The sequence below is a fragment of the Cherax quadricarinatus genome, chromosome 81 (assembly GCF_038502225.1).
Source record: "Cherax quadricarinatus isolate ZL_2023a chromosome 81, ASM3850222v1, whole genome shotgun sequence".
Lineage (NCBI taxonomy): Eukaryota > Metazoa > Arthropoda > Malacostraca > Decapoda > Parastacidae > Cherax > Cherax quadricarinatus.
In genome coordinates this window covers 19,600,207-19,625,206 of record NC_091372.1, presented here as the reverse complement: position 1 = coordinate 19,625,206, position 25,000 = coordinate 19,600,207, and the positions used below count along the sequence as shown (strand labels likewise).

The 25,000-nt window shown below is 38.3% G+C and overlaps 1 protein-coding gene across 1 annotated transcript in view; it reads right to left on the bottom strand.

Annotated features, from left to right (window-relative positions):
• LOC138855120 (uncharacterized) overlaps positions 1-24,994 on the bottom strand; it is a 205,992-nt gene extending 180,998 nt beyond the window's left edge. Inside the window, exon 1 of the mRNA XM_070102490.1 lies at positions 24,901-24,994. The gene's annotated coding sequence lies outside the window, so the exon portion shown is untranslated. The remainder of the gene's footprint in view (positions 1-24,900) is intronic.
• Positions 24,995-25,000: the final 6 nt, after the last annotated feature.

Here is a 25,000-nt window from a genome sequence, read left to right as displayed (position 1 = left end):
CAGACATTAACAATATTCATCAAGGTCATGATCTTGCCACAAGCTGCGGAGGGCAGAGGGTAAGTCTGCCTAGTTCTCATGGTGATAATTCTTGCATGATGACATTAGCCAATATTCACTACCTTCTTAACCCCTGTACAACTTAGGAACGTGGTAGTCCCAATGGGCCTCTCACATAACTTAGAACTTTATCAAGTAACTCAGTACGAGAGATGAATCAGCAGTGAATGAGCCAAGGGAAGAGATGGATAATTGTTCCCATTGTGCAGAAGTACAGGTTTTAGGCTTCTGGAGGAGCTGTCACTGAAGAGTCTCCATTCAACTGGAATGCATGCAATCCCAATAGCATCAAACAGACCTGATACATCATTACAGTAGCACAACCTATCTTCAATAGTGAAGAAGCCTGAGATATGTAGATAACGTTTCTTTGGCTTGTCACTTGCACATTTTCATCAACCAAGTCTCACTCCTTGAGCCTTGAAATCAAAAGCTCAGTCTTTGACTTTGTCAAACCAAGATCTCTGATAAGGTCACTGTGGTCTGTTTTGTTTGGGTAGTAAGGATTCCTCCCAACAGCTGCATCTGTGAGATCATTTTCTGATTTGCTGCTTTCTTCTTCTGATGGTTGACTTCTTTCTGGAGGTGTAGTACAGGAAGATCAGCACTGTGTGGTACTGATGCAATAGAACAGGGAAGGTCTGGATAAAAAATAACAGGTGTAATTTTTCAAAGTTCGGCGTTTGGAAGGATCCAGCAGGCAGAAGTAGCAGATGGTTGAGTGATCAGTGGGCTCACGCCATATTCTAGCAACAGAAAACTTTATGGCTCTTTTTTGTCATCTATACCATCCTGTAAAAGAACAAAAGAATTAGTTTCTGTTACATACATTTCATTTAAATGTTCCTCTTCAAGATTTTACCCTTCATATAATTAATGACTTTCTTACCTTCCAATGTTTTCTTGCAATGTTCACCAGCAACATGAGGTGCCCAGGTCTTGTCTTGGTCCACAACTGGCATGACAAAATATGTTTTGTAAGCTTTGCACATTGTTTTAGATGCTTTTACAGAGAACTTCTTTGCTCTTGTCTTAATGAATTGACCACAAAAGTATCAGAATGCATCTGGAGAATGACTGCAGCCTCTGGATGCCATTTCACTTCTTATGATGTGTCTTCTCAGGCAGCCAGAGCTGAACTGATGTGTCCTGACCACAAAAGCAAAGTTCTGGGATCAAATTTGCTTTTTTAAATTTTGTTTAGTTAAAAAGAATTGGGAAATTATGTTTATTTCCCAGGAACACGACACAAGTGAAATTTTGTTACATAGTGTTATTTTTATTGCATTTGTTCCTATTATAATTATTATAAACATTTATACTCGCATCAGTATTTTTAGTATTTGTATTTAACACCGTGCCCAGCCCTTCTAGGGTAGGGTAGGTGCCTGAGCCGGAGCTTGCAGCTCGCAACACTGTCATTCCCATTAGCCCCTTTGGAGTGAGGATGGCAGACCAGAGAGGCCTAGCTTCTCCCTACGAGAAGCTAGGCCTGGGGACAGTTCGTCAAAAAGATGAGGGGGTACTTGTGCCTCCTCCCATGGGAGACTTAGGTCTCAGACACTCCCTAGACAGGGAGCCAAGGCCGGGCCATCACTTGGAAAAGTGATGTGAATTTAGATGCACTCTTTCCCCATGAGCCAAGGGTCTCTGTGCCTATGGGAACAAACATATAATGATGGGCAAGTTCTCCATATTTTCTAGATTTTTGGGACTCCCTGAGGCTGGCAGCTGCCCCTCCTTCCTCCCTGGTGTATTGGAGATAGGTATCAGCCAAAGCAGATGCACATGTGTAGTCCCACACCACCTGCTTCCCATCTGTCCAGGCTTGAAGGGTGATACCATCTGGATGCTTCTGGCTGCCATCAGATCTGCATAGTTGGGGTGGCTCCCTTACTGCTGGGCATCCAGCTGTTGTGAGGCTCCTCTTGATAATGTTATTAACCTCCTCATGTCTTGCAATCTTTCCCTCGGATTTACGGCACAGAAGACCATATATATATATATATATATATATACATATATATATATATATACATATATATATATATATATATATATATATATATATATATATATATATATATATACACATATATATATATATGTATATATATATATATATATATATATATATATATATTATATATGTGTATATATATACATATATATATATATATATATATATATATATATATACATATATATATGTCGTGCCGAATATGTAAAATTGGTCAATTAGCAAGAACTCATTTAAAATAAAGCCCTTTCTAAAATTTTCTCTTGTACGTTTAAAGATATATTTTTTTCATTAATGTTAATGTAATTTTTTTTAATTTTGCACTAAAAGAATCTAAGAAAACTTACCTAACCTTATTATAAGAAGAGAAATTTATTTTAGCCTAAGCCAACTATATATATTTTTGATTTGTTAAGAGTAATTTAATATCAAACAAACTCAGTGAAGTATATTTTTTTCGTTAGGTTCAGAATGATTTTGGCGAAATTATTGCATACACAAATTTTCACTTGTCCTATATGGCAAGATGAACGTTGCTATTTAAGCCAAGATCGCAAATTCCGCCTATTAGGCACGACATATATATATATATATATATATATATATATATATATATATATATATATATATATATATATATATATATATATATATATATATATATATATATATATATATGTATATATGTATATATATATATATATATATATATATATATATATATATATATATATTTATATATATATATACACATATATATATTTATATATATATATACATATATATATTTATATATATATACATATATATATTTATATATATATATATATATACATATATATATTTATATACATATATACATATATATATTTATATACATATATATATATATATTTATATACATATATATATATATATATTTATATACATATATATATATAAATATATATATATATATATATATATATATATATATATATATATAGGGGGATAAGTCTGTTGAGTGTACCTGGTAAAGTGTATGGTAGAGTTATAATTGAAAGAATTAAGAGTAAGACGGAGAATAGGATAGCAGATGAACAAGGAGGCTTTAGGAAAGGTAGGGGGTGTGTGGACCAGGTGTTTACAGTGAAACATATAAGTGAACAGTATTTAGATAAGGCTAAAGAGGTCTTTGTGGCATTTATGGATTTGGAAAAGGCGTATGACAGGGTGGATAGGGGGGCAATGTGGCAGATGTTGCAAGTGTATGGTGTAGGAGGTAGGTTACTGAAAGCAGTGAAGAGTTTTTACGAGGATAGTGAGGCTCAAGTTAGAGTATGTAGGAAAGAGGGAAATTTTTTCCCAGTAAAAGTAGGCCTTAGACAAGGATGTGTGATGTCACCGTGGTTGTTTAATATATTTATAGATGGGGTTGTAAGAGAAGTAAATGCGAGGGTCTTGGCAAGAGGCGTGGAGTTAAAAGATAAAGAATCACACACAAAGTGGGAGTTGTCACAGCTGCTCTTTGCTGATGACACTGTGCTCTTGGGAGATTCTGAAGAGAAGTTGCAGAGAGTGGTGGATGAATTTGGTAGGGTGTGCAAAAGAAGAAAATTAAAGGTGAATACAGGAAAGAGTAAGGTTATGAGGATAACAAAAAGATTAGGTGATGAAAGATTGAATATCAGATTGGAGGGAGAGAGTATGGAGGAGGTGAACGTATTCAGATATTTGGGAGTGGACGTGTCAGCGGATGGGTCTATGAAAGATGAGGTGAATCATAGAATTGATGAGGGAAAAAGAGTGAGTGGTGCACTTAGGAGTCTGTGGAGACAAAGAACTTTGTCCTTGGAGGCAAAGAGGGGAATGTATGAGAGTATAGTTTTACCAACGCTCTTATATGGGTGTGAAGCGTGGGTGATGAATGTTGCAGTGAGGAGAAGGCTGGAGGCAGTGGAGATGTCATGTCTGAGGGCAATGTGTGGTGTGAATATAATGCAGAGAATTCGTAGTTTGGAAGTTAGGAGGAGGTGCGGGATTACCAAAACTGTTGTCCAGAGGGCTGAGGAAGGGTTGTTGAGGTGGTTCGGACATGTAGAGAGAATGGAGCGAAACAGAATGACTTCAAGAGTGTATCAGTCTGTAGTGGAAGGAAGGCGGGGTAGGGGTCGGCCTAGGAAGGGTTGGAGGGAGGGGGTAAAGGAGGTTTTGTGTGCGAGGGGCTTGGACTTCCAGCAGGCATGCGTGAGCGTGTTTGATAGGAGTGAATGGAGACAAATGGTTTTTAATACTTGACGTGCTGTTGGAGTGTGAGCAAAGTAACATTTATGAAGGGATTCAGGGAAACCGGCAGGCCGGACTTGAGTCCTGGAGATGGGAAGTACAGTGCCTGCACTCTGAAGGAGGGGTGTTAATGTTGCAGTTTAAAAACTGTAGTGTAAAGCACCCTTCTGGCAAGACAGTGATGGAGTGAATGATGGTGAAAGTTTTTCTTTTTCGGGCCACCCTGCCTTGGTGGGAATCGGCCGGTGTGATAATAAAAAAAAAAAAAAAATAATATATATATACATATATACATATATATATATACATATATACATATATATATACATATATACATATATATATACACATATATACATATATATATACATATATACATATATATATATACATATATATATATATAAAAATATATATATATAAATATATAGATAAATATATATATATAAATAAATATATATATATAAATATAGATATATATATAAATATATATATATATATATATATATATATATATATATATATATATATATATATATATATATATATATATATATATATATATATATATATATATATATATATATATATATATATATATTCAACACGTCAGCCATTTCCTACCAAGGCAGGGTGGCCCCCAAAAAAGGAAAATAACCCAAAAATGAAAAAAAAAACTTTCATCATAATTTAACACTTTCACCATCACTCATACATAATCACTGTCTTTGCAGAGGCGCTCAGACACGACAGTTTAGAAGTCCCTCCAAACTGCCAACATTCGAACCCTCCCCTGCTCACAGTCCAACAGCTTGTCATGTCCCAAAAATCATTCGTCGCCATTTACTCTTATCTAATATGGTCATGCATGTTTGCTGGAAATCCAAGCCCCTCGCCTAGAAAACCACCTTTACCACCTCCCTCCAACCTTTTCGAGGACGATCCTCCCCCTGCCTTCCTTTCCCTACAGATTTATATGTTCTTCAAGTCATTCTTTGTTGCATTCTCTGTAAATGACCAAACGACCTCAACAACCCCTCTTCAGCCCTCTGAGTAATACTTTTAGTAACGCCTCACATCCTCCAAATTTTCACACTCCGATTTCTCTGCATAATATTTACACGCTACATTGCCCTTAGACAGGATATCTCCACTGCCTCCATCTGCCTCCTCGATGCAGTATTTACAGCCCAAACTTCACACACAAAAAAGAGTGTTGGTACCACTATACTTTCGTACATTCCCTTCTTTGTCTCCATGGATAACGTTCATGGTCTCCACAGATACCTAAATGCACCACTCATTTTTTTTCCTTCATCAGTTCTATGGGTAACCTCATCCTTCAAAAACCCATCCGCTAACAAGTCAACTCCCAAATATATGAAAACATTCACTTCTTCCATACTCCCTCTCTCCAATGTGATATCCAATTTTTCTTTATCTAAATCGTTTGATACCTTCATCACCTTACTCTTTTCTATGTTCGCTTTCACACCCTCCTAAACTCGTCTACTAACCTTTGCAACTTTTCTTTAGAATCTCCCATAAGCACAGTATCATCAGCAAAAAGTTACTGTGTCAACTCCCATTTTGTATTTGATTCCTCTCAATTTAATCCTACCCCTCTCCTCAACACTCTAACATTTGCTTCTTTTACAACTCCATCTATAAATATATTAAACAACCATGGTAACATTACACATGATAAATTAGGCACATGTACAACACTTGGGTATGTTTATTGAGGAAACGTCTCGCCACACAGTAGCTTCATCAGTCCATAGAAAGGAGAATAGTGAAGAATAGGAGGAGTTTGAGGTAATTACTCCCTCAGTCTTGAGTCGATGTGGTCAGTGCATCAATCTTGAAAAGAATACAATATGGAGAAGTAGCTTATATACTGTAGGCAGGAGAGGTGCAGCAGTCTTAGGTGGTATCACATTTGTACAATGTGGAAGTAGGTCATGCAAGTGAAGAATTCCTTGTATTAAACAATTCTTCACTTGCTTAACTCTTAAGCACGACCTACTTCCACACTGGACTAATGTGATACCACTTACGACTGTTGCACCTCTCCTGCATACGGTATATGAGCTACTTCTCTGCACATATTCTGTATTCTTTTCAAGATTGATGGACTGACTACATCGACTAAAGGCTGAGGGACTGATTACCTCAAACTCTTCCTGTTCTTCACATTCTCCTTTGTATGGACTGATGAAGCCACTGTGTGGTGAAACGTTTCCTCAGTAAAGATACCCAAGTGTTGCACATGTGTTTAATTTACCAACTTGTCGGTTCTCTGAGCCATTCATCTAAAACATTACGCATCCCTGTCTGAGACCTACTTTTACCTCTTTTCTACACACCGTAACCTGAGCCTCACTATCCTCATAAAAACTCTTTACTGCATTTAGTAACTTACTGCCTATTCCATACACTTGCAACGTCTGTCACATTGTTCCCTTATTCACTCTATCATACACCTTTTCTAAATCCATAAATGCAATGAAAACTTCCCTACCTATATCTAAATACTGTTCACATATATGCTTCAATATAAACACTTGATCTACACATCCCCTACCGACTCTAAAGCCTCCTTGCTCATCTGCAATCCTACTCTCTGTCTTACCTCTAATTCTTTTATTAATAACTCTACCATTCACTTTACCTGGTATTCTCAATATTCCCCTAAAATTTTTACAATCACTTTTGTCCCACTTCCCTTTATATAACTGAACTATACACTCTCTCTGCCAATCCCTAGGTACCTTACCTTCTTTCATACGTCTGTCATGATCCTGTCAGTTCCAGCTGCTTTACCCCCTTTCATTCTACATAATGCCTCACGTACCTCCCCCACACTCTCATCCTGCTCTTCTTTACTCCTAAAAGATGTTATACCTCCCTGGTCAGTGCATGAAATTACTGTCTCCCTTTCTTCATGGACATTCAAAAGTTCCTCAAAATATTCCCGCCATCTACACAATACCTCCAGCTCCCCATCTACTAACTTCCCTACTCTAATTTTAACTGACAAATCCATTCGTTCCCTAGGCTTTCTTAATTTGTTTATCTCATTCAAATTTTTTTATAATTCTCCACAAAATTTCTTGATTGTGCCTCTCCCACTCTATCATCTGCTCTCCTTTTGCACTCTCTCACCACTCTCTTCACCTTTCTTTTACTCTACATATATTCTGCTCTTCTTGTGTCACTTCTATATATTGGTGTATATAGTGTAGTTTGATATATATGTATTTCATACATTATAGTTTTAATCCCTTACAACAATCGTTCCTCCTGGTACACTTGAACAGTTCTCCTGCTATAAAAGTATTATGTTATATATGATGGTATAAATTACTTTCATGTGCATAGTCTTGTAGTTATGTATTTTATCTATTATTTGTATATGTTAGTAATACTGCGGTTTAAAATAAATGAAATATATTGCAAATAAAATAAATGAAATATTTTTTTCGTTAGGTTCAGAATTTTTTTTTTTAAATTATTGCATACACTAATTTTCGACTGCATTATTCGGCAAGAAAAGCGTTGTTATTTAAGCAAAAATCGCAGTTTACCTATTCGACACGACATATATATGTTTCATTGATTTTAAAGAAAATTAAATAAATTTAAATAAACCTGTCATATATATAACAGAAGGTGAAGTTAACAGAGGAAATGAAGATGACACAGAATGAAGATATCAGAGACATAGTGAAGATGACACAGAGTGAAGATATCAGAAAGGTAGTGAAGATGACACAGAGTGAAGATATCAGAGACGTAGTAAAGATGACACAGAGTGAAGATATCAGAGACATAGTGAAGATGACACAGAGTGAAGATATCAGAGACGTAGTAAAGATGACACAGAGTGAAGATATCAGAGACATAGTGAAGATGACACAGAATGAAGATATCAGAGACGTAGTGAAGATGACACCGAGTGAAGATATCAGAAAGGTAGTGAAGATGACACAGAGTGAAGATATCAGAGACGTAGTGAAGATGACACAGAGTGAAGACATCAGAGACGTAGTGAAGATGACAAAGAGTGAAGATATCAGAGAGGTAGTGAAAATGACACAGGTAGTGAAGATGACACATATAGCTAAGATGTCACTGGGTGAAGATAACAGAGTGAAGATGACATTGGGTGAAAATAATAGAGAGGTAGTGATGGTGACACAGGATGAAGATAACAGAGAGCTTATGAAGATGACACTGGGTGAAGATAACAGAGATGTAGTGAAGATAACAGAGATGTAGTGAAGATGACGGAGATGTAGTGAAGATAACAGAGATGTAGTGAAGATAACAGAGATGTAGTGAAGATAACAGAGATGTAGTGAAGATGACGGAGATGTAGTGAAGATAACAGAGATGTAGTGAAGATAACAGAGAGATAGTGAAGATGGCAAAGGGTGAAGATAACGGAGAGGTAGTGAAGATGGCAAAGGGTGAAGATGACAGAGAGGTAGTGAAAATGGCAAAGGGTGAAGATAACAGAGATGTAGTGAAGATGACAGAGACGTAGTGAAGATGACAGAGATGTAGTGAAGATAACAGAGATGTAGTGAAGATGACGGAGATGTAGTGAAGATAGCAGAGAGATAGTGAAGATAACAGAGATGTAGTGAAGATAACAGAGATGTAGTGAAGATAACAGAGATGTAGTGAAGATAACAGAGATGTAGTGAAGATAACAGAGATGTAGTGAAGATGACAGAGATGTAGTGAAGATGACAGAGATGTAGTGAAGATAACAGAGATGTAGTGAAGATAACAGAGATGTAGTGAAGATAACAGAGATGTAGTGAAGATGACAGAGATGTAGTGAAGATGACAGAGATGTAGTGAAGATGACGGAGATGTAGTGAAGATGACAGAGATGATGTAGTGAAGATGACAGAGATGTAGTGAAGATGACGGAGATGTAGTGAAGATGACAGAGATGTAGTGAAGATGACGGAGATGTAGTGAAGATGACAGAGATGTAGTGAAGATGACAGAGAGGTAGTGAAGATGGCAAAGGGTGAAGATGACAGAGAGGTAGTAAAGATGGCAAAGGGTGAAGATGACAGAGAGGTAGTGAAGATGGCAAAGGGTGAAGATAACAGAGAGGTAGTAAAGATGGCAAAGGGTGAAGATAACAGAAAGGTAGTGAAGATAACAGAGAGGTAGTGAAGATGGCAAAGGGTGAAGATGACAGAGAGGTAGTGAAGATGGCAAAGGGTGAAGATGACAGAGAGGTAGTGAAGATGGCAAAGGGTGAAGATGACAGAGAGGTAGTGAAGATGGCAAAGGGTGAAGATGACAGAGAGGTAGTAAAGATGGCAAAGGGTGAAGATAACAGAGAGGTAGTAAAGATGGCAAAGGGTGAAGATAACAGAGAGGTAGTGAAGATGGCAAAGGGTGAAGATGACAGAGATGAAAGATGGCAGAGAGGTGAAGATGAAGAGTGAAGATGGCAAAGGGTGAAGATGACAGAGAGGTAGTAAAGATGGCAAAGGGTGAAGATGACAGAGAGGTAGTAAAGATGGCAAAGGGTGAAGATGACAGAGAGGTAGTGAAGATGGCAAAGGGTGAAGATGACAGAGAGGTAGTGAAGATGGCAAAGGGTGAAGATGACAGAGAGGTAGTAAAGATGGCAAAGGGTGAAGATGACAGAGAGGTAGTGAAGATGGCAAAGGGTGAAGATGACAGAGAGGTAGTAAAGATGGCAAAGGGTGAAGATGACAGAGAGGTAGTAAAGATGGCAAAGGGTGAAGATGACAGAGAGGTAGTAAAGATGGCAAAGGGTGAAGATGACAGAGAGGTAGTAAAGATGGCAAAGGGTGAAGATGACAGAGAGGTAGTGAAGATGGCAAAGGGTGAAGATGACAGAGAGGTAGTGAAGATGACAAAGGGTGAAGATGACAGAGAGGTAGTGAAGATGACAAAGGGTGAAGATGACAGAGAGGTAGTGAAGATGGCAAAGGGTGAAGATGACAGAGAGGTAGTGAAGATGGCAAAGGGTGAAGATGACAGAGAGGTAGTGAAGATGGCAAAGGGTGAAGATAACAGTGTTCATGCCCAGCACATAGATGTTGCCACCCCTACACATCTTGAAATGATGTACTTCAAGCTCTGTATAAACACTAGTACCTCTGTACTAGCATGTGCAATGTACAGACCTCAGTGGCAACACGCAGACCCTATCAACTTCCTAATGGAAAATATTGACTCCCTTCTGCTACAACACAACTGTCAACATATTATAATTGTTGGTGACCTCAACCAGCACCTTATACAGAGGGACTTCGATGACCTTCTTGCAGTGTTTGACATGAGAAACTTTGTTGATTTCCCTACTCATATCTCTGGCTCCTCCCTTGACCCAGTAGTGAGTGATCTGGCAGAAGGCATAGTCACTTGTCAACCCCTCGGCTACGTTGGATCGTCTGACCACAAGGCTGTTTTTACCACACTTAAGATCCCAACAGAACGAGGTGAGGAGTCCACACTCACAACCTGGCTATGGGAGAGAGGTAATTGGCCAGCCCTTTGCTCTGAGCTCGCCACCACCGACTGGAATGCTCTTCTCCAGGGGGATGTTGACAACCAAGTGAAAGCCTTCACTGGACACATCCTTAATTTGCAACAAGAACACATTCCTCACCGGCAATATGTGACAAAGCCTACAGATCAGCCTTGGTTTGGCTTTCGTTGTAGAGAGGCTGCTACTGCTAAGTACAAAGCATGGCGAAGGTATAAGAGACATCCTACCACCTATAACAGGAACTTGCACATGCAAGCCTGTAGGCATATGGGTGATGTTCAAAAGTGGGCCATTGCTAAATGGGAGGTGGACACTAAAAGAAAGTTAGTATCAGGTAGGGTAGGCTCCAAAACCTGGTGGTCCCTGGTCAAGGACAGACAAGGTTATCTGCCTGATGAACTTATTCCACCTCTAAATCGACAGGATGGGACCACCTCTACTAGTAGTCAAGAGAAGGCAGACCTCTTTGCTGAACACTTTGCTACCAAAATGCAAGTTCCTGATCCAGCAAGGGACCCTCCTTGGCTAGCTGCAAGAACTGTGTCAAAACTGTCAGTGGTGATAATAAGGCAGGAGGAGGTGCATTTCCTTCTTAAATCACTTGACCAAGAAAAGGCTGTGGGCCCAGACAAGTTGAGCCCAAGATTGTTGAGAAGATGTGCAGACCAGCTAGCAGCACCTCTAACTCGCATCTTTCAGCACTGCCTAGTACAGTGTAAATGGCCCTCTCCATGGAAAGAGGCAAATGTAGTCCCTGTTCACAAAAAGAAGAGCAGAGCAGAAATCAGCAACTACAGACCAGTGTCACTCCTGTCAATCACTGGTAAGATCCTTGAGACAATAATCTCAAGACAAATGACAGATTTTTTTGACTACCACTCACTACTTTGTGATCGTCAATATTGCTTCAGGAAAGGTTACTCTGCTGCTGATCTGTTGTTAAACCTCTCCACTAAGTGGCACCAGTCACTGGATGAATCCAAAGTCAGCTGTGTGGTAGCACTGGACATTGCTGGCGCTTTCGACCGGGTGTGGCACCAGGGCCTCTTAGCAAAACTTCAAGCACTGGGAATTGCAGGCTCTACGCTATGTCTCCTCAGTGATTACCTTCATGGTAGATCTCTAAGTGTAGTCCTCAATGGAACGGAATCAGCAAGGCATCCTATTGGGGCAAGCGTTCCACAAGGAAGTGTGCTGGGTCCACTGTTATGGAATGTCTACTTCAACGACCTTCTTCATCTCATCCCAGAATCACATGCATATGCAGACGACTGTACACTGACATTCACTTATCCAAGAGAAGAAATGCCAGCTGCTCTAAGCTACATCAATCACCAGCTGAGAGCTATATCAGCTTGGGGAAATAGATGGCAAGTAACATTTGCACCTGAGAAAACGCAAATGATGATCGTCTCTAGGCACCATGATGGTAATGCTGGTGCTGTAGTAAGGATGAATGGGAGGATGTTGGCACCTGGAGAAGAAGTTGATATCCTTGGGGTGAAATTTGACTCCAAACTAACCATGAAGAACCATGTTGTAAATCTTGCAAACAAGGCAGCCAGGAAGCTTACAGCACTTCGCCGTATCTCGCATCTGCTTGACAGTAGGGGTTGCAAGATCCTGTACGAGGCACAAGTACGCTCACACCTTGAGTATGCTCCACTTTCTTGGTTTGCCTGCCCCCCCCTCTCATCTGCGACTGCTTGGCAGAGTAGAGAACAGAGCAAGACGTCTCATCTCTCGCCTGGACCCATCCTGGATAGATCTGTCATTTCAGCAGAGCCTTCAACATAGGAGGGATGTGGGTGGCCTTACTGTTATATACAAGGCCAATATTGTCAAAATACCACACTTGGATCCACTTCGAGGACAGCGTGAAACAAGCTTTTATGCCACAAGACGGGCAGAAAGCAGCAACTTCACTCTGGCTGTACCCTTCTCCAGAACATCACTCCATCTGAGATCATACATACCCAGGATGACTCGAGTATGGAACACATTCGTACAGCATAATGATGTCAACGAGATAACGTCAGTTGATCATATGAAAATGCTGGCCCACAGATGGCTCCAACTTCATCCTGTTCCCTACTTGTATGTCTCATAACTATAAAAATGCTTTCAAATGAGCTGATGTAGGTAACAGCTATTAGCTTGCCAATAAAGTTAGGAATCCTTAACCTGTAAATAGCTGTCAATAAAGCTAGGGATCCTTAACCTTGTCAAACCCTGTGTAACAAAAAAAAAAAAGAAAAAAAAAAAAAAAAAAAAAAAAAAAAAAAAAAAAACAGAGAGGTAGTGAAGATAGCAAAGGGTGAAGATGACAGAGAGGTAGTGAAGATGGCAAAGGGTAAAGATAACAGAGAGGTAGTGAAGATGGCAAAGGGTGAAGATAACAGAGAGGTAGTGAAGATGGCAAAGGGTGAAGATAACAGAGAGGTAGTGAAGATGGCAAAGGGTGAAGATAACAGAGAGGTAGTGAAGATGGCAAAGGGTGAAGATAACAGAGAGGTAGTGAAGATGGCAAAGGGTGAAGATAACAGAGAGGTAGTGAAGATGGCAAAGGGTGAAGATAACAGAGAGGTAGTGAAGATGGCAAAGGGTGAAGATAACAGAGAGGTAGTGAAGATGGCAAAGGGTGAAGATGACAGAGAGGTAGTGAAGATGGCAAAGGGTGAAGATGACAGAGAGGTAGTGAAGATGACAGAGATGTAGTGAATATAATAGAGAGATAGTGAAGATGGCAAAGGGTGAAGATGACAGAGAGGTAGTGAAGATGGCAAAGGGTGAAGATGACAGAGAGGTAGTGAAGATGGCAAAGGGTGAAGATGACAGAGAGGTAGTGAAGATGGCAAAGGGTGAAGATGACAGAGAGGTAGTAAAGATGGCAAAGGGTGAAGATGACAGAGAGGTAGTGAAGATGACAGAGATGTAGTGAATATAATAGAGAGATAGTGAAGATGGCAAAGGGTGAAGATGACAGAGAGGTAGTGAAGATGGCAAAGGGTGAAGATGACAGAGAGGTAGTGAAGATGGCAAAGGGTGAAGATGACAGAGAGGTAGTAAAGATGGCAAAGGGTGAAGATGACAGAGAGGTAGTAAAGATGGCAAAGGGTGAAGATGACAGAGAGGTAGTGAAGATGGCAAAGGGTGAAGATGACAGAGAGGTAGTGAAGATGGCAAAGGGTGAAGATGACAGAGAGGTAGTAAAGATGGCAAAGGGTGAAGATGACAGAGAGGTAGTGAAGATGACACAGAGGCAGTGAAGATGACAGAGAGGTAGTGAAGATGGCAAAGGGTGAAGATGACAGAGAGGTAGTAAAGATGGCAAAGGGTGAAGATGACAGAGAGGTAGTGAAGATGGCAAAGGGTGAAGATGACAGAGAGGTAGTAAAGATGGCAAAGGGTGAAGATGACAGAGAGGTAGTAAAGATGGCAAAGGGTGAAGATGACAGAGAGGTAGTGAAGATGACACAGAGGCAGTGAAGATGACACTGTGTGAAGATAACAGAGAGTGAAGATGACACAGGGTGAAGATAACAGAGAGGTTATGAAGATGACAAGGGTTGAAATAACAGAAAGGTAGTGAAGATGACAAAGGGTAAAGAGGTAGTAACCCAAGAGGTTAGAACTACATTGGGGTTGACCACTGGAATGACTGTGTTACAAGTTTCCTCTAAGCAATGAGAGTGTTGGACACCTCTGAAGTAGGATTTCCATAGTATTTTTCTCTTGAAGACACAAATGTGGTCCACTGTCATATAAAACTGGTCATCTTTTTTTTCAATCAACGTACTTTGCTTTCTCGATGGAAAACAGGCCACCGACTGAAATATGCAGGATGCTTCACCATAGTTACAGCAAGATGTTTGTGATCTGCGTCTCCACAAGCCAGACATTCTGCCAGTGATAACTGTAGTTCGGCAGAGTGGCCAAAGTTCCAGCATTCTTGAGGTGTTGACTTCTTCTCCGAGGCCCCGTGGCCTGGTGGTAAAAGTTCTCGCTTTACACGGTGAGGGTCCAGGTTCAATTCCCAGCGATGGTGTTCTTATTGAAGACCCCGCAGGTGTGTAGTAGTGTGTGTGTCCCAGTGTTGTAGTGTAAACATCTCTCTGCGTCACTTCACTTCACTGTTCACTGAATGTTTGTTGACTTCCCTGACGCCTCTTCATTTCGACTCTTACTTTTCTCCTTGTTGGAGTAGAAACATTGGGCGTGTTTCTTACACCGATTGTCTATGTTCACCGTCAGTATTAATGGGTACTTGGGTGTTAGTCGACTGGTGTAGGTTGCATCCCGGGGCAAAACTGACTTAATTTGCCCAAAATGCTCTGCATAGCAAGCAGCTTTCAATATAGTAGTATGTCATTGATGTTAGCTGGGCCTGTATGCCTTGTGTACTGTATGCCTTGTACATGTACTAGTGGAAATAAAGATATTATTATTATTATTATTATTATTATTATTATTATTATTATTATTATTATTATTATTATTATTATAATTATCATTATTATTATTATTATTATTATTATTATTATTATTATTATTATTATTATTATTATTATTATTATTATCATTATTATTATTATTATTATTATTATTATTATTATTATTATTATTATTATTATTATTATTATCATTATTATTATTATTATTATTATTATTATTATTATTATTATTATTATTATTATTATTATTATTATTATTATTATCATTATTATTATTATTATTATTATTATTATTATTATTATTATTATTATCATTATTATTATTATTATCATTATTATTATTATTATTATTATTATTATTATTATTATTATTATTATTATCATTATTATTATTATTATTATTACTATTATTATTATTATTATTATTATTATCTATTATTATTATTATTATTATTATTATTATTATTATTATTATTATTATAATTGTTATTATTATTATTATTTTTATTATTATTATTATTATTATTATTATTATTATTATTATTATTATTATTATTATTATTATTATTATCATTATTATTATTATTATTATTATTATTATTATTATTATCATTATTATTATTATTATCATTATTATTATTATTATTATTATTATTATTATTATTATTATTATTATTATTATTATTATTATTATTATTATTATTATCATTATCATTATTATTATTATTATTATTATTATTATTATTAACATTATTTAACCTGAGGATGGGAGGGTATAGTAATCGATATCATATCTCTTTATGGTCACGGTTGACTTTTGTTACAGAGAAATGTTATAGCTCAAACTGGTCTTGAATGCTCAGGCCTCTTTTTGTAAATTGTTTTTGTATTACAGAATGTAAGATGATCTTACAGATCGAACTGAAGAAGAATTATCTGGAGGACGTTGCTGGTAGTACTGATATGACAGTTTGGTGGCCCCATCTGCCTTGTTTACAGTGAGAATAGAAACTGAAGGAGAAGTTTTGCTGAAGTTCAGGAGCTCGTTGCTAATATTGTCGTCTATAAAGTTAACTTCTCGGTGTGTTAACTGAAGGGAAACGAATTCTTTTCTATACTGTTTTCTAAATTCTTTCTTTAGGAAAAAAAATCCAGTTGATGTGTTTTTTTTTTTTTTTAAATATGAACGAGCACCAGAATAATTCATTATGTGTCCAGGTCTTGTAGCAGATGCAAAGTTCCTAGAATTCTTGTTGCCGCTCAAGTAAAGCATAGTTTATTGTTAAGATAAAGCGAGGGCTCAGGGATACTAGTTTTAACAGTTTATTGTCAAGATAAAGCGAGGGCTCAGGGATACTAGTTTTAACAGTTTATTGTCAAGATAAAGCGAGGGCTCAGGGATACTAGTTTTAACAGTTTATTGTCAAGATAAAGCGAGGGCTCAGGGATACTAGTTTTAACAGTTTATTGTCATGATAAAGCGAGGACTCAGGGATACTAGTTTTAACAGTTCATTGTCAAGATAAAGCGAGGGCTCAGGGATACTAGTTTTAACAGTTTATTGTCAAGATAAAGCGAGGGCTCAGGGATACTAGTTTTAACAGTTTATTGTCAAGATAAAGCGAGGACTCAGGGATACTAGTTTTAACAGTTCATTGTCAAGATAAAGCAAGGGCTCAGGGATACTAGTTTTAACAGTTTATTGTCATGATAAAGCGAGGGCTCAGGGATACTAGTTTTAACAGTTTATTGTCAAGATAAAGCGAGGGCTCAGGGATACTAGTTTTAACAGTTCATTGTCAAGATAAAGCGAGGGCTCAGGGATACTAGTTTTAACAGTTCATTGTCAAGATAAAGCGAGGGCTCAGGGATACTAGTTTTAACAGTTCATTGTCAAGATAAAGCGAGGGCTCAGGGATACTAGTTTTAACAGTTCATTGTCAAGATAAAGCGAGGGCTCAGGGATACTAGTTTTAACAGTTCATTGTCAAGATAAAGCGAGGGCTCAGGGATACTAGTTTTAACAGTTCATTGTCAAGATAAAGCGAGGGCTCAGGGATACTAGTTTTAACAGTTCATTGTCAAGATAAAGCGAGTGCTCAGTGATACTAGTTTTAACAGTTCATTGTTAAGATAAAGCGAGGGCTCAGGGATACTAGTTTTAACAGTTCATTGTCAAGATAAAGCGAGGGCTCAGGGATACTAGTTTTAACAGTTCATTGTCAAGATAAAGCGAGGGCTCAGGGATACTAGTTTTAACAGTTCATTGTTAAGATAAAGCGAGGGCTCAGGGATACTAGTTTTAACAATTCATTGTCAAAATAAAGCGAGTGCTCAGGGATACTAGTTTTAACAATTCATTGTCAAGATAAAGCGAGGGCTCAGGGATACTAGTTTTAACAATTCATTGTCAAAATAAAGCGAGTGCTCAGGGATACTAGTTTTAACAGTTCATTGTCAAGATAAAGCGAGGGCTCAGGGATACTAGTTTTAACAGTTCATTGTCAAGATAAAGCGAGGGCTCAGGGATACTAGTTTTAACAGTTCATTGTCAAGATAAAGCGAGTGCTCAGGGATACTAGTTTTAACAGTTCATTGTCAAGATAAAGCGAGGGCTCAGGGATACTAGTTTTAACAGTTCATTGTCAAGATAAAGCGAGTGCTCAGGGATACTAGTTTTAACAGTTCATTGTCAAGATAAAGCGAGGGCTCAGGGATACTAGTTTTAACAGTTCATTGTCAAGATAAAGCGAGTGCTCAGGGATACTAGTTTTAACAGTTCATTGTCAAGATAAAGCGAGGGCTCAGGGATACTAGTTTTAACAGTTCATTGTCAAGATAAAGCGAGTGCTCAGGGATACTAGTTTTAACAGTTCATTGTCAAGATAAAGCGAGGGCTCAGGGATACTAGTTTTAACTGATATTCCGCTAACTACAATAAAAATTATCAAAATTTCCCAGAACTGCAATTAGTCACTATAAATATACTTTTTTAACACTCCCGATATCATTTTGTTAAAGGGGATAGCAAAGTAAAAGCAAAAGTGAAAAATATATCCGGTCAACTAATTAAAATATTCACTTGCTGTAGTGTTTGTGAATCTCAAGTTAAAGTGTTGAAGAAGAAGGTTCTTCTTCTTCAGGAGGAAAATAGGAGGCTGAAGCTTCGCCTAGATGGGCTTGGGAGAGTAAGATGGTGGGAGCTGGTGAGGAAAAGGATACCAGCAGTGAGCTAAAGAGTTGCAGCCACTTTAAGTGGCAAGTGGTTCACAGTTCAGGAAGAAGAAAGATAAGGAAGGTTAATAGAGAAGATTTAAAAGTAGGAAATCGATTCTCTGTTGTCCAGGACGAGTGTACTTCAGTGGTTAGTGAAGTTATGGTACCACTGTCTCCCCTGCTAATCAAGGTAAGAATATTCTAATTGTAGAAGTTTCTCGGGTAAGATATGTGGACTATGCATATTGTAACAGAGATAGAATGGTAGACAGAGGGTGTGCCTCCCAGGAGCTGGTGCTGGTGACATAATCAGCAGGTTGGTTAATATTATGTCAGGCAATGGAACCAAGCCCATTTACCTATCTTAGTGCTGGTGGAAATGTCATCAGGAAGGCCAGGTCTAAGGGAGGGATTCCAGTAATATGTAGCATCTTACCTAAAAGGGGAGTGGGCAATGAATTAATGTCTATGGCGACTGGTAAAAAATGCCTGCTGGATAGGTACTACAAGGAACTTGCAATGCCATTCATTGATAACTGGGACACATTCTATGGGAAGCATGATATATATGCAAGGGATGGGGTTCATCTCTCTGGAGTTGGAGTGGTTGCATTAGCCAATTCGATTGAGAGGGTCATTGATGACTTGTCTAGGAATTTAAACTGATAGATTATAGAGGTATGGGTGTTTGTGAGAAGCAATCAGGCAGTATTAGGGAAGAAAACATCAGATATTACCAGGATACCCCAGGGATATGTTTAAAAGACAATATTCAAAATAAAGTTGCTAGTAAAGGCAAAGCAATTGCTCAACAAAGATAGTAGAGGGCAATGAGAGACTAGCTCCTTAAGACTTACTATACAAACAGTAGGAGTCTAAGAAATAAGATAGATGTGCTAAGATTACTTGCGAGTGCAGATAATATGGACATTACAGCTATAACAGAGATCTGGTTCAACTTGAAAGATAGAGAAATGCTTTCTGAATGCAACATACAGGGCTATAAACTATTCCACACTGATAGGGTCAACGGGAAGGGTGGTGGAGTGGCGATGTATGTCAGAGATAATTTAAACTGTTGTGTTAGACAAGATGTAAGATTAGAAACATCAGGCACAGAATCTGTTTGGCTACAGTTTCTAGAAGGTCATGAAAAATTAACTTTGGGTGTGATTTCTAGGCTCCCAAACCGTCATAGGGAGTGCAGTAAGCTGCTATGGGATAAAATTCATAGGGCATTTACCTATGAAAATGTTGTGTTAATGGGAGATTTTAACTTTAGACAAATTAATTGGAACAATATGACAGGAAATTTTGAGTCTAGTGATTTTCTTGATACGGCACAAGACTGCTTTTAAAAACAGTTTGTGACAGAACCAACTAGAGGAAACAATCTGCTTGACTTGGTTCTTGCCAACAAAGAATCACTAGTTAATAATATTGAGGTTAGTGATGATCTAAGGGAAAGTGATCACAAATCACATAGTTTCAATATATCATGGAATTACCCAGATAACTGCAATCAAGTCGCTGTCCCAGATTTTCGCTTGGCCGACTTCATGGGTATGAGAAATTACCTGGGTGGCCTAAACTGGGACGACCTTACTATGTGTCAGGCAGGTAGAGTTGGTTGCCACTATCACGTATTTCAGAGCTTAGTGCTGGCTGCCCAGACGACTTTTGTTCCGAGTAGGGAAATTAGATCGAACAAAAATGATCCCAAATGGATAAACAATAGATTAAAATATCTCAGTGGTCAAGAGAGAGGTATATATAGGCATATCAAAAGAGGGGAAGTGCAGTTAAGAAATCAATATATTCAGTTAAAGAGAAAAATAAAAAGAGGAATAAAAAACAAAAAGGGATTATCAGCTAAAATCGCAAGGGATTCAAAGACTAACCCAAAAGGGTTCTTTCAGGTATACAGAAGTTAGATTAGGGGCAAGAAAGGCTCACTTAAGAGTAACTCAGGTCGGATCACTTACAGGGATAAGGAAATGTGTGAACTTTTCAATACCTACTTCCTCTCAGTTTTTACTCAGGAAGATACTAGCGAATTTCCAGAAATAATAAATTATGTAGAGCAGGGCGATAATAAACTATGTATGATTAGGGTAACTAATGACATGGAGCTCAGACAAATAAAGAAATTAAAACCTAACAAATCCCCAGGTCCTGATAAACTGTTTGCAAAGGTGTTAAAGGAATGTAAAGGGGAACTTAGCATACCTTTGGCTAATCTTTTCAATATATCACTACAAATTGGTATAGTGCCTGACAAGTGGAAAATGACAAATTTAATTCCTATTTATAAGGCAGGTGACAGGTCCTTGGCTTCGAACTATAGACCAAAAAGCCTTACTTTCATAGTTGGTAAATTTATGGAATCTGTAATTGCCGAAGCAATTCGTAGCCATCTGGAAAGGCATAAATTGATTAATGAATCTCAGGATGGTTTTACAAAGAGGCGTTCCTGTCTTAAGAATTTACTAACTTTCTTCACTAAGATATTTGAGGAGGTGGATCATGGTAATGAATATGACATTATGTATATGGACTTCATTAAGGCTTTCAATAGAGTTCCACATCAGAGACTACTGAGGAAACTTAGGGCATATGGAATAGGAGAAATTTTTGCATGGGTAGAGGCGTAGTTAATAAATAGGCAGCAGAGAGTTTGCATAAATAGTGAGAAATCAGAATGGTGATGCGTCACAAGCTGTGTTCCACAGAGGTCAGTGTTGAGCCCCTTGTTGTTCACAATCTACATAAATGACATAGATGAGGGTATAACTAGCGACGTAAGCAAATTTGCTGATGACACCAAAATAGGCAGTCCAATTCATTCTAATGAGGACATTAGAGCACTCCAGGATGACTTGAATAAACTGATGCAGTGATCGGAGAACTGGCAGATGCAGTTTAATATAGACAAATGCAAAGTTCTAAATGTTGGGCAGGCAAACAACTATGGCACACATAAACTAAATAATGTAGATTTAAATATTACGGACTGCAAAAAGGATTTAGATTATGCTTCACAGTTTTGGTAACCATGTTACAGAATGGATATAAATGCAATGGAAAACGTACAAAGGAGGATGACAAAGTTGATCCCATGTATCAGAAATCTTCCCTATGAGGATAAACTGAGAGCCCTGAATCTGCACTCTAGAAAGACATAGAAATAGGGGGGCTATGACTGAGGTGTATAAATGGAAAACAGAAATTAATAAAGGGGATGCAAATAGCATGCTAAAAATATCTAACACAGACAGGACTCACATCAATGGTTTTAAATTGGAAAAAATCAGATTCAGGAAGGATATGGGAAAGCACTGGTTTGGTAACAGAGTTGTGGATGAGTGGAACTAACTCCAGAATACCGTCATAGAAGCTAAGACGTTGTGTAGTTTTAAAAATAGGTTGGATAAATACATGAGAGGGTGTGGGTTGGTGTGAGTTGGACCTAAGTCACGTGTCTTACCTCACTAGGTTAGTGAGGTCAGACGGTCAGGAATGTAATGTAATGTAAGGAGGAGCTTAGCAAACCTCTCGCTAATCTTTTCAATATATCACTACAGACTGGCATGGTGCCAGATAAGTGGAAAATAGCAAATGTGATACCTATTTTCAGAGCAGGTGACAGGTCCTTAGCTTCGAACTATAGACCAATAAGCCTAACATCCATAGTGGGAAAATTTATGGAATCAATAATTGCCGAGGAAGTTCGTAGCCACCTTGAAAAGCAAAAATTAATCACTGAATCTCAGCATGGCTTTACAAAGGGGCGTTCCTGCCTTATGAATTTATTAACTTTTCTCACTAAGGTATTTGAGGAGGTAGATCATGGTAATGAATATATTGTGTATATGGACTTCAGTAAGGCTTTTGACAGGGTCCCATATAAGAGACTATTGAGGAAAATTAAGGCACATGGAATAGTAGGAGAAATTTTTTCCTGGATACAGACATGGTTGACAAATAGGTAGCAGAGGGTTTGCATAAATGGGGAGAAATCAAAGTGAGGAAGCGTCACGAGCGGTGTTCCACAGGGTTCAGTGTTGGGCTCCCTGTTGTTTACAATCTACATAAACGACATTGATGAGGGCATAAAGAGCTACATAAGCAAGTTTGCCGATGACGCCAAAATAGGCCGTCGAATTCATTATGACGTGGGCATTAGAGCACTCCAGGAAGATTTGAATAGACTGATGCAGTGGTCGGAGAAGTGGCAGATGCAGTTTAATATAGACAAATGCAAAGTTCTAAATGTTGGACAGGAAAATAACCATGCCACATATAAACTAAATAATGTAGATCTTAATATTACGGATTGCAAAAAAGATTTAGGAGTTCTGGTTAGCAGTAATCTGAAACCAAGACAACAGTGCATAAGTGTTTGCAATAAAGCTAACAGAATCCTTGGCTTCATATCAAGAAGCATAAATAATAGGAGTCCTCAGGTTATTCTTCAACTCTATATATTTTGGTTAGACCTCATTTAGATTATGCTGCACAGTTTTAATCACCGTATTACAGAATGGACATAAATGCTCTGGAAAACATACAAAGGAGGATGACAAAGTTGATCCCACGTATCAGAAATCTTCCCTATGAGGATAGACTGAGGGCCCTGAATCTGCACTCTCTAGAAAGGCGTAGAATTAGGGGGGATATGACTGAGGTGTATAAATGGAAGACAGGAATAAATAAAGGGGATGTATATAACGTGCTGAAAATATCTAGCCAAGAGAGGACTCAGCAATGATTTTAAGTTGGAAAAATTTAGATTCAGGAAGGATATAGGAAAGCACTGGTTTGGTAATAGAGTAGTGGATGAGTGGAACAAACTCCCAAGTACAATTATAGAGGCTAAAAAGTTGTGTAGTTTTGAAAATAGGTTAGATAAATACATGAGTGGGCGTGGGTGGGTGTGAGTTGGACCCGATTAGCTTGTGCTACTAGGTCAGTTGCCGTGTTCTTTCCTTAAGTGAATGTGACCTGACTTGACTAGGTTGGGGAATTGGCTTAAGCCGGTAGGAGACTCGGACCTGCCTCGTATGGGCCAGTAGGCCTGCTGCAGTGTTCCTTCTTTCTTATGTTCTTAAGGTCACTAGGTCAGTGCTTAAGTCGGTAGGGGAATTGGACCTGCCCCACATAGGCCAGTAGGCCTGTTGCAGTGTTCCTTCTTTCTTATGTTCTTATATGAGAGTGGCATCCACTGAAGACACAACCAACCTCCAAGCTGATATTAACCAGGGCTTTCAGTGGCGTCACAGCGACGACAAATTCTTATTACTTAGTTATGGAAAAGTTGAGAAACTAACATCTGGCAGAAAATATAAAACAATCTTAATTAAACCACTAAATGGAACATAATAGAAATGTGAGGGACTTAGAAGTGATAATATCAGAAGAGCCTGTATTCAAGGATCACAGATGTGTTATTACAAATGCAAGGAAACTGCTAGGCAGGATAATTGAAACCTTCAGAACAAGAGATTCGCAGCCAATAATGAAATTCTTTAATTTACATGTGCTCTCCAGACTTGAATATTGCTGCACACTTGTAGCCCTTCTTTTTTTTTTAGACAAGCGACATAGCAGTCAAAGAATGTCTCAATATCCTTTATAGCCCATATAAATTAGTCAAGCACCTATATTACTGACAAAAACTGAAGTTCTTTTAATGGTACTCTCTTAACCATTGGCGAAATAGATACATCATCAATCTTTTATGGTTGTTTACCACTTCAGCACTCGATCTGGCAAAAAAGTTAACGAGTGTGGAAAATGTCGACTGTGTAGGACACAAATTGTTGGACACAAATTGTTGGTCACGTCTTTGCTCGACGACAACTAAATGCCTTTCGAAAGAATATTATGATCAAGAGCCTGCAGGATCCATGAAAGAACAACACTGCTGTGGTAGGTATTCCTGTGTTTCTGGGGTGAACTCAGATGTTATCAAATAAAGTAGCCTTTTCATCTTTCCTCACCAGACACACATTACTTATTAACCAACATCAGAAACCTTTCCAGGAAGCATTGTGTTGGTATAGTGAATTACCTATGTAGAGGAAATAATTGTGCCCTCATTGAATTAGTACAGAGCATTGTGGATAAAACCAACGTTTAAGAATTAATCTAAGTCTGCCCGAAATGCCTAGCCATGCTAGGTGTCCTAGTGGCCCCCTCTGTAATTAGTATTTTATAACATGTAAACCACACAATACCCAAAACCTGTAAACCCCACATTGTAACCCTTATAGAGAATAAACTTGAACTGAATTGAATTGAACAGCCACAGTGAAGAAAACACTCACCTGATGAAGGACAGTAGGTTTAGAGCGATCAGATGTAAACACCTCGCTGTCCCTGAGAAGGGATTCATTTTGTCCATGTACAGATTCTGAGGGATCTACG